We start from the raw sequence: 10303 nt of genomic DNA on the forward strand, positions 1-10303 counted from the left end.
GTAACCACTTGGGCAGCGACTTTCCAGTCGATCGGTCTTACACCGACCCGGGTAGCACCTTTTCAAGGTCTAAATTCCATCAAGATGTTCTTGTCGTTCCTCGAAAGGTCCGCAGTTAACAGTTGCCCTTCGCCCTTGTCGCTTTCTAATGCGGTCTCTTCCACCTGCTCTGCTTTCCGACACTGCAAAGATGGTCCATCCAACCGCTCGCTCTGATAGTTTCGCCACATAGCAGTCCCAGTCAGTGGATCGGGAATTCCGATACGATACGATAAGATTGAAAAGTGTCCAACCTCAGATCGATAACTCTTGTCTCCGCGCTGTGGCGAAGATATGGGCTACTCCCTGAAAACATGCCCTATAAGATGGCCCTCCCGTCCTCCATAGGCTCGTCCTGAAACCAGGATAATGCCTCTGGAGGCGCTTCAAGATGGTGGCCGTGTCATCCGTGGGTCCGTATAACATAGCCATTATCTTGGTTACTCTAGAGGCGTCCGTCTGAACTGTTAGAGACATTAGGGCACAATGGCACCCTGGGAATTCCAGCGGAACTCTGCACCACAGAATCAATTAACAAATTCTGATGTAATTCTGGGTAGGAAATAGAAAAGTTTAATTTGAAAGTTCTTATCTGGGTCGTAATTTGGGCTCGATTAATCACAAAACCAACCATTTACAGAGGAACAAATTTTTCCGACCTAAAATAATGAAATCCTCTGAAAGAAAAACTTGCACTCAGGGCCACAATCACACATACCACGCGACAAGCGATGGATTGAACAATTAATTAAACAAATCATTTTACATTAAAGAGTCAATAATCGAAAACCTTTGGTCGTAACTGCCATTTACAATAAATCGAAACTTCACTTCTCGGCTTCAATTATAGCACTCGAATGTAATTACAATTGTAACATTCGCCCTTTGATTCCCATTAATTGATACTTTTTTTTATTATTTATTATTATAAATAAATAAATTTAAGAAAACGCTCGATAACCACAGCACTCCGGCTAAGGTTCTTCGTAAACGGGAAAAAGCACGCTTCCGCTTAACACGGCGTAAAGAAAATTCTTTAAACACTCGAAAAAAACTTCTTATCTACGACCGGAGAAAAAACATGAGATAAACTTTAACAAAACTACGCAAATAATTATAGGTGTTTCTCTTTCTATAAAAACAGTTTTACAATAATGTAGGTAGACAAATCGATTATTTAAGCAAAATTAAAATCTGTAAGCCATTCCGATGGAATACAAAATTGACCTCGAATTCAACTAATATGATCAAGTTTGCTTTAACCAACAAATTAACGACCGCATTTACGCTAAAAAATAATTAAAATTCAACAACCGTATTACCATGATTTTTACACTGCATCGTACCTTTCATCATGCGCTAAAATGCGGCGTAAACAGAAATATTTGCGCCATTATAGTTTTTTTAAAGAACCCTCTATAGCAGGCATGTCAAACTCATTTATCATCAAGGGCCATTTTAAAGTTTCCATTTATAGCTGCGGGCCACATCATAAGAAAGTTCACATAAAAAATGTTGATTTTTTATTATTAACAAAAAAGTATACAAAACAATACAAAAAAACGAAAAAATGCAAATAAAATCATTAGTACGCGCTCAAGAAAATATACCGTGTGTCCTATTTTGGTCGAGATTGCAGTGTATTTCAGTTGTTTTTAAAGATAAGAGACTTGTGGTTTTCGCGACCCTGTGCCACTTTTTTGTGAAATAGAATCAATCCAACTACTTTTGTTTCTGAGGCCTGAGATATAGGGTGAATGTGAAAAATTGGACTTTTTGTGATGTTGTCATATCTGACTACCCATGTAAGATAGACAAAGGTAAAAATTGCCTATTTTTACGTAGAATCCAGTGACATAGTAAAAAAATTTGGACAACCGTTTCTGAGATTTGACCCAAATTTGATATTTTTAAATGCAACACCTTGTATTGTATGTTAACGTCAAACTTGTTGCATTCTTTTTCGTGATTATATTAATGTATCGTCCATATTTATTTACCATTTTTCAAAATTTTGAAATGACGTGTTCCGTCAGCCATTTTTGTTGATTGACAACTGACTGACAACGACTGCTTTAGTTGCAATGGAGACAATAAACAAAACAAAATCTCCATGAATCCATGGCCTACTATTTAAAGAAGTAAAAAAGGTTTTTATTGTTTATTGTTTCATCGCTAAAATTAAAAAAAAATAGGTTGTGATACATCAATGTAATTAGGAAAAGGAATGATAAGAAATTGACGTTAAGATATACAGAGTGTTGCATTTACTAAATACCAACTTTGGGTCAAACCTCAGAAATTTTTCGTTTTCACCCTGTATCTCACAGCGGAAATTTTGAAAACATGGAACTATACAAGCCTAGGTTCATGCTTCCTTAACAAAATATCAAAAATTGAAAGAAGAAATCAAATAAGGTGTCAGGGGTTCTAGAACGAAGCCCTCCCAAATGGAAAAAGACCATTATTTGTGGTCTTTCTCGAAAGTAATAGACTTTTAGATTTTAAAAAATTCAATTTAAAACTGGGACCCTTTTGTAATATTAGCTGTCAATAATTGTAAAAAAATACGCACGTGGCAAAAAAAATTGGAAAAGTATGCAACTAGGTAAAAAGTGGAAGATTGACAGCTGTCATGTACTCAATTGTGCTTCGTGAGACAAGTCATAAGTCTTTTATGACACCTGTCAAAACGCAATCTGTCAAGAACAATCGTCATCTGTATCGATGCAAACTGAATTACTTATTCAATGTGTACACGTGTTAAAATTTACGTAGGTACACGAGTACAAATTTAACAAGTTTGAGGTGATAACGCCTAATTTAATTCAGTTTCGCCGCTGCCCCGGGTTATGTTGTATGTAGTGCTCGTTTTCGTACCGTTTCAAGTAATAAAGTGCGAATGCAAAGTGACCTAGGATAAAAACAGAAAAAAAAAGGTATGGGACTTTTTAATATTTTGCTAATTTGGCTAATAATGAAAAGGCAACCTCTTTAGCGTCTGATTAATGAATGAAATCAATAATGTTTTTTGGTTCAAAAAACTAAGGATGACTTCAGAACATCTAGACCTACTGCTGGTATTTTGACAATAGATCGTAGGGTTACAAATACACAAAGGGCCCAATGCTTGTCTCGAGGAATGGAACTAACTTTGGTGATTTGGTGGTTTTTGATTAAAATTTATGTGGACGTTCTACCCTATTTGTTGACCCTGTTGCTTTTACCCTGTCACTTCTTCTTGAATATGAAAAATTTTTTCCTAAAATGATCATGAAACCTTCATTTTCACGCCTACTTTGTGTCAGGAAATGTTAGTTTCCACCGAAAAGTAGCATACGGAAAGAAAATTTAGAAAAGTACTTTAATAAAGTGCTCTTGGTTTTTCCAAATTATCATTAATAACAAAACGGAAATTGCTTGTATCGTTTTCTTTCGGGTATCTTCGGAAGTAAGAGGATTTTTAACATTTTTGCATTTTCCCTTTAATTTACCTACGCACTCAATTTTCTAAATATTCGCACTTTTAACAGTTTTAATAGTACAAATTGGTATGTTTGTTCCAGACGTTCCAATTGCCCTTTGCGAGTACACGTTTCTGATACCTCGTTCAGAAGATATGAAGAATTATACCCGATCTCGATAAGCGTGCGAGGAGGATAGATGTGGTTGGTAGACATTAATTTCTTTCGTTTTACATTTTAATTATAGTACCAATTTTGAGAAAGCGTAAGGGGGAATGGCATTTAAAACCACTGATCTTTCCCAGGAGTTACAAGGGAAAGATATTGTTGGAAGAAATCAATTCATTTCAATGAGACCTTTCATTAGAATAGCGTAAAGCCGTAAAGGGTATTTTTTTTATTTACCCTCCCCCAATTCAAAATTTCAGGTAAATTGGTTGTCGAAAATAATAATATAAAAATTAAAAATATAAAAAATGTAAACGCAAAAAATTAAACGGTATGAATCCATAATAAGTTTACGAAAAATTTCAAAAATTACGGTACTTACAAACGTAATTTGCAAAAATGTAAAAGGCAGAATCCAAAAGATTTAAGTATCGTTTAAATACCAAAGGCAAAAAGATGCAAAAGGTAAAAGCTTTTTTACGTTTCGGTAAAAAATGGTAAAAAGATTTTACATTTCGGTTAAACTTACTTTCGGGATTCCCAAATGCGAAAGATCCCCCCTAAATTAAGCGTTTACCTTATACACTCGTATAGTTTGGCTATGCCAAGGAGGAACGACGGTTTTTCCAACCTACACAGCGCGTCCTTGCAATAACGCTCGAAAATTAAAACTGTTTTTAATTAATTACGACCTATAACTTAATAAGATTGATTCTCTATCTTCTTCTCTAACAAGAAAGCTTTCGGTGCCTTTAGCATCTATCTTAAACTTCTAAATACTTTCGGAGCGACGACCTTCGTAACGAAGTGCCCAAATTAAACCGCTTCTAGATACCAGGTGTTTATCTACAGAGTGGTCACTAAAACTGGCAATTTCAAGGCGAAAAACAGGTGCTTCGTTACCAGACGTTCAAACATAAGTAAATAAATATCACTGTACTTGATAAACAATTGGTACAAGAATAAGCCTTCTTATAACGACAAAGATGCGGTCAATTAACATATGGAGTTGTAAATTGGAATTTTCCCGTGGGAAAACGTTTCTCAGTGCAATTTCCGATGAAGGAAAAGTTGTAGGGACATAGGTTTTTTTTGCACTATTACCTCTGTGCGTAGATTTTAAGCAAACGGGATTCTTTTTTTAAATAAAAGTTTGTTATTCGCGCTTGTTTATTCACACCAAAGGAGAAATTTGTTCACTGAGTGGTCAATTTTACACGTTAAATTTGTGGTACTGCTGGTTACGAATTCCACAAATTTCAATCCCCTTTTGTTCACTAACGACGAAGTAACTTAATACAGAATTTTTTGTGCCAGTTCATTGTAACGGAAAAGAAATATTCTGGCACGATTAATTATTCTGTCCTTGGTTGAAACACGATTATTTTAATTTATGGTCTTGTGATTGCGGCTCACTCACAAACCAATTGGAACCCGCCATTGGTTTTCTATGAAATCCATTAGAAGTTGATGTACCTAATTAACAAAAGTTTTCCACTTTCAAAAAACATATTAAAAAGTTTGGCCACCCCTGTACTATGCGATCAAAAAGAGTTGCTGTCGAGTCACCTTTGGCATGTTTGTTTACATGGGAAATCATATTTAACTTGAACTTCAAAAAGCAACTCGACGTCTATCTTTTTTTGATCGCTCGTTGGTTGAAGGTTGCTTCGGCAGCCCAAAAACCAATAAATTCTAAAAATTCACATAGTAACCCCTTCTTATTCGTACTTTAATAGACGCCTACAAAATAGCGCCTTATGAAAGACAACGGACATTATAATAGGCCAAATAGTCAAAACCAAAAATCAAAACTCCCGCCAAAACTAACTGAAACTCATGCCACATGATCGCCAAGTAGCAAGTCTAGTGATAGGATCTACGTTGTGTTATGAAACGAGTTGCTCGAGGATGTGTCTGTGTTGCTCTAAGGCTCTAAGCCTTAATGCAAAATCAGATCATGCAAAATACTATTGCAAAGAAATCCAACCAATATATATTACTCCCCCACACAGAACAAAAAAAACCCTGACCCATCGTACCGGCCGATAACAAACATTTGAGTCAATTTTCCTGCGAATTATTAAAATATAAATATGCGTATACATAAAAAGTTACATAACCACTAACTACCCACAAGATGCCCCTGTATATTAGTCTCAAATGAACACCACCCACACCTATGGAAAGTTCCACTTTAACTACCTACGTATCAAAAGCCCTGACTTACATTAACACCCTATACTAATATTGAACCTTCCCCTAACATATAATCGATCTAATCCCTGAAGTCAATACAGGATAAAACATTAATTGAGATAAAGGAATTTTCCTAAACTCTCAATTCCTATAAACGTAATTAAAGCGAGATTCTTTATGAAACTTTTACGCACATGAGAAAACTACGTATGCGCTATTATAGCAAATGAAAACTACCCCTAAGTACGGTCACTTTCTCCACTTATTTTATGAACATTACGCAAATTTAACTTTATAGAAGCAAACACCCTAATAAATCGACAGGCAAATATACAAAATAATTACCGTACATCCTAAGCTATTTATATCAAATTTGGAAAAAATTGGACCAATTTTAGAGCTACCGTTACACTATGTGAGTTTATACCTACAACCTTCAAAATGTTTTTTTAACCAATCATGTAGATTTGCAGACATCAGAACATGTATATAGGAGAGAGTATAATGAAAATATGGCAATGTTTTCAAAAACTAAACAAAAAGTATAGCAATAGGTTTTTGATTTTTTGTACGGGGTTGTTTTTATAAGGATTGATAAGTAAATAAATGACATAATTACATTAATATTAAAACAGTAAATGCATCTTAATTTAAATCATCATTAAGTTGATGAGAAAAACATTTTTCAACATTATTAATAATGTCATAGGGGGTGGTTTTTAGGGATTGAACATTTTAATTCATCATAAGTTAGTTATGACATTGATTCGGCGTCCGATAACATAAAAATATACAGGGTGTCGGTTTTAAAAACAAAAAGTGAAGGTCATTTCCACCTAAACCGACGCGAAACATGAACATATTACGAATTATGAAGTATATTAATACACATGAGATATTAAAAATATGGTTTATAAATAACGGAGATAGTCTACTGTTCCGGGATATTTTACTTACTCTATAGATTCCTGAGGATTTCTTTAGTTACTTTTTTTAATTTATTTCTACATGCGATATGGTCTTGTAGGTAATTTTTATTAAATTTAATAAGTAGGTATTGCAAGTTCTTTATAACTAAAAAATGATGGACGTTGTCAAATGCCCTTAATGTCAATTGAGATCGTCAAAACAAAAAAATGTATCAGAATTTTTGACTTGTGTTTAATTACAGCGTCTTCTGTAGATTTTCTTTCACTGAACCCAAATTATTTGTCAGCATTTTTTTTCTAATTTAATGCGTCCACTAATTTTTCAAGAATTTTTCAAAAGCAGTATAACAGTAGGTCGATAATTAGAATTTTTTTAATTTTAATCAATTTATTGTCGAACAGCAAAATACGCCAATTCTAATACAATCGCAATTGCAATAAATGTACATAGCTACAATAATAAACGCTAAAAGAGAAAAAAAAACAAAAATTTAAAAATTAAAAAAAAACAAGAATAGCAAACATTATCACAAGTAGCATTAATTATCCAGACTAATATAATAAGTAAAAGTCGTAAATCATAAAATAACATAAAAAAACGCAGAAAAGCTCCAGCTTTTTAAATTATTATTAAGTCATTAATTATCTATTGTTTTGGGAAAACAGCCTTTTTTTAGGCAAGTATTATAAACATTTTTGAATTTTTTTTAATGAAAGGGTACATTTTTTGATAATTTCTACTACATTCATTTAGTTAGGATCTGGAGCCTTTTTTTCTTTTTTTTTAAATTCCAATTTGGATTTCACTGTCAGAAATTGTTGTAAATAATAATAATATATATGAATAATATAAAGAATTGTTACAATTTTGAATGGGGTCGCCCTTGAGGGTAAATTGTATCTGAATCCAAATTTTTGTGCAAATTTGTGTAGGTAGGAAATTTTTACAAAACCAGAAAGCCCATATACGTTCCATTTCGAGGATTATCGATCGGTAAGCTTTCTATCCCAAGATGTCGGATACGGAAAAACCTGTGATCCCGGCGAAATTTGATCTCAGGTTTTGGAATATAATAATATAATAATAATAATAATAATAATAATAATAACGCAAAGCCAAAGAAACACTTACACAATAAACTCCATTTAATAAAATTACAGGAATTATTATAATGATTTTTGTTTTGTTTTGTTTTCCTCTTTCCTGATAGCGTTGGCTTATTGTGCCCATCAATAGTATGTTGGTAAGTATGAATTACATACTATCCCTAGATTTTTAATGTACGTGTGTATTTTTTTTTTAGGACCCTACATAACTTCACCAGACACAGACACAGACACTAATCGTTACTTGATTTTAATCCGTGCGATTAGTTAACCAGGCTAGACCTGAGTTCTCACAAGAAACACCGATAATAATAATAATTTATTGCCATAAGTTTTACATTTTGTAAACATTAGCATTGTCAGAGAAAAAATAAAGATTATACGAAATAAAGATTATACGAAATGGGCGTTGTATAGGGTTAGTCGTGTTAAATAAAGTTTCAACTCATATTTAAAACGATGCGTTGGCATTATTTTTTTAAGTGACAGTGGTAGCATATTATATGCTTTAATGGCGGATTAATAAGGTCCTTTCTCAAATGATGCAGTTCTATGTAGAGGAATTCTCAAATCTTTGTTGGTACGAGTCAGCATTGCGTCATATGTTTCAGCGTTAGTAGTAAACAAAGAGGGATTTTTTTTTACAAACATTACTAGGGAGTATACATATAATGCAGGAACAGTCATTATGCCCAATGCAGTAAAATGTGTTCTAGCAGATGATAGTGGTTTTGCGCCAGAAATAGCTCTTATTATCTGCTTTTGAGCGATAAATATTTGCTGAGAGTGACTACTAGAGCCCCAGAACATAATGCCATACAATATGTGGCACTGAACGTACGAAAAATAAAACATTTTAATACCATTTATAGAGATTTGAGTCCTAAGACGCCTTATAAGGTAACAGATTGAACTTAGTTTGCGCCTAAGCTGATTGCAGTACGCTGACCATTTCAGTTGAGAATCTAATGTAACTCCAAGAAACTTTGTTTCATTGCTTTGTGGTACCGTTTTGTCACCATTGCGCACATACAATGACCACGCATTATTTTTACCATACACCGATAATACCGTCTTTTTGTGATTTAATTCTAAGGAATTATTCCTACACCATTGGTCCATTTTATAGACAATATGAGATGCTCGGGAGGATAGTTGGCAAACATTGGGCGCCGATATTATACATGAAGTGTCATCAGCAAATTGATAGACTGACGTTACGGGGAGTGAATGACTAAGATCATTCGTATAGAGTACGAATAGAATGGGACCGAGTATCGACCCTTGGGGTACTCCATGGTTAATGGTCAACGGTGATGAGTAAGCAGTTTGTAAATTACTGTCAACAGTATGCGTAAAACACACTCTTAAAGTTCTGTTTTCTAAATAGGATTTAATTAATTTAAGTCCATTTCCTCTAAAACCGTATCTTTCTAATTTTGATAACAGTACACCGTGGTTCAGAGTATCGAACGCCTTACATAAGTCGAAATAAATGGCCGCGACACATTGACGTCTGTCTAATTCATTTAATATATGAGATATGGAATGAAAAATTGCGTTATGAGTTGTGGAGTTCGGTATAAATCCAAATTGTGACGCAGAAATGATCTTATTCCTTATCAGAAATTTCAGCATTCTTTCAAATATTACCTTTTCAAATATTTTTGAAAATACAGAAGGAACTGACAATAAACGATAGTTGTTGATGTCACCCATGTTTCCTTTTTTGTGTAGCGGAATAGTTTTTGAACTACTTTTTAGCATCGTGGGAAATTCAGCTGTAGAGAGGCATACATTTATCAAATCACTTAAAGGTGCAGATATGTAAGGGGCTGCCGCTTTTACAATTTTGGTGGGAATTTCATCTAAACCTGTTGATTGTTTATTTGGAAGGCAGGTAATTACATTAAGAATTTCACGTGGGGTAGTTGGATAGAAGTAAATAGTTTCATTCGTGGACACAATGTCTTTCACGGTGTGAGTCTGAATATGCGCAGGAATACGTAGTTCTGCAAATTTATTAGCAAACGCATTGACTATCGTTTGGGGATCAGTAATTAAAGTTTGACCAATTTGAAGTTCTATTTGATTGTGATTATTGGATTTTCCTATGATGCCATTAATTATGTTCCAAGCTACTTTAGATTTATTTTTATTGGCCATAGCGATCTGTGATTCGTTTACAGAGATTTTATAATTATTTATGAATGCATAATATACCTACGTGATGAACAGAAAAATTCTAAAGAAAATTCCTACTTCATTTTTTTGCGGGACAACCCCCAGATCCAAATTCAATCACAGGCGGGTATCAACTTTTAGCAAAATCCAGAGCCTGATCTGCTAGTTTAAAAAAAGTCAGTTTTAATATTACTAAAAGACTGTTATTATATC

The sequence above is a fragment of the Photinus pyralis genome, unplaced genomic scaffold, assembly GCF_008802855.1.
Source record: "Photinus pyralis isolate 1611_PpyrPB1 unplaced genomic scaffold, Ppyr1.3 Ppyr1.4_LG6, whole genome shotgun sequence".
Classification (NCBI taxonomy): domain Eukaryota; kingdom Metazoa; phylum Arthropoda; class Insecta; order Coleoptera; family Lampyridae; genus Photinus; species Photinus pyralis.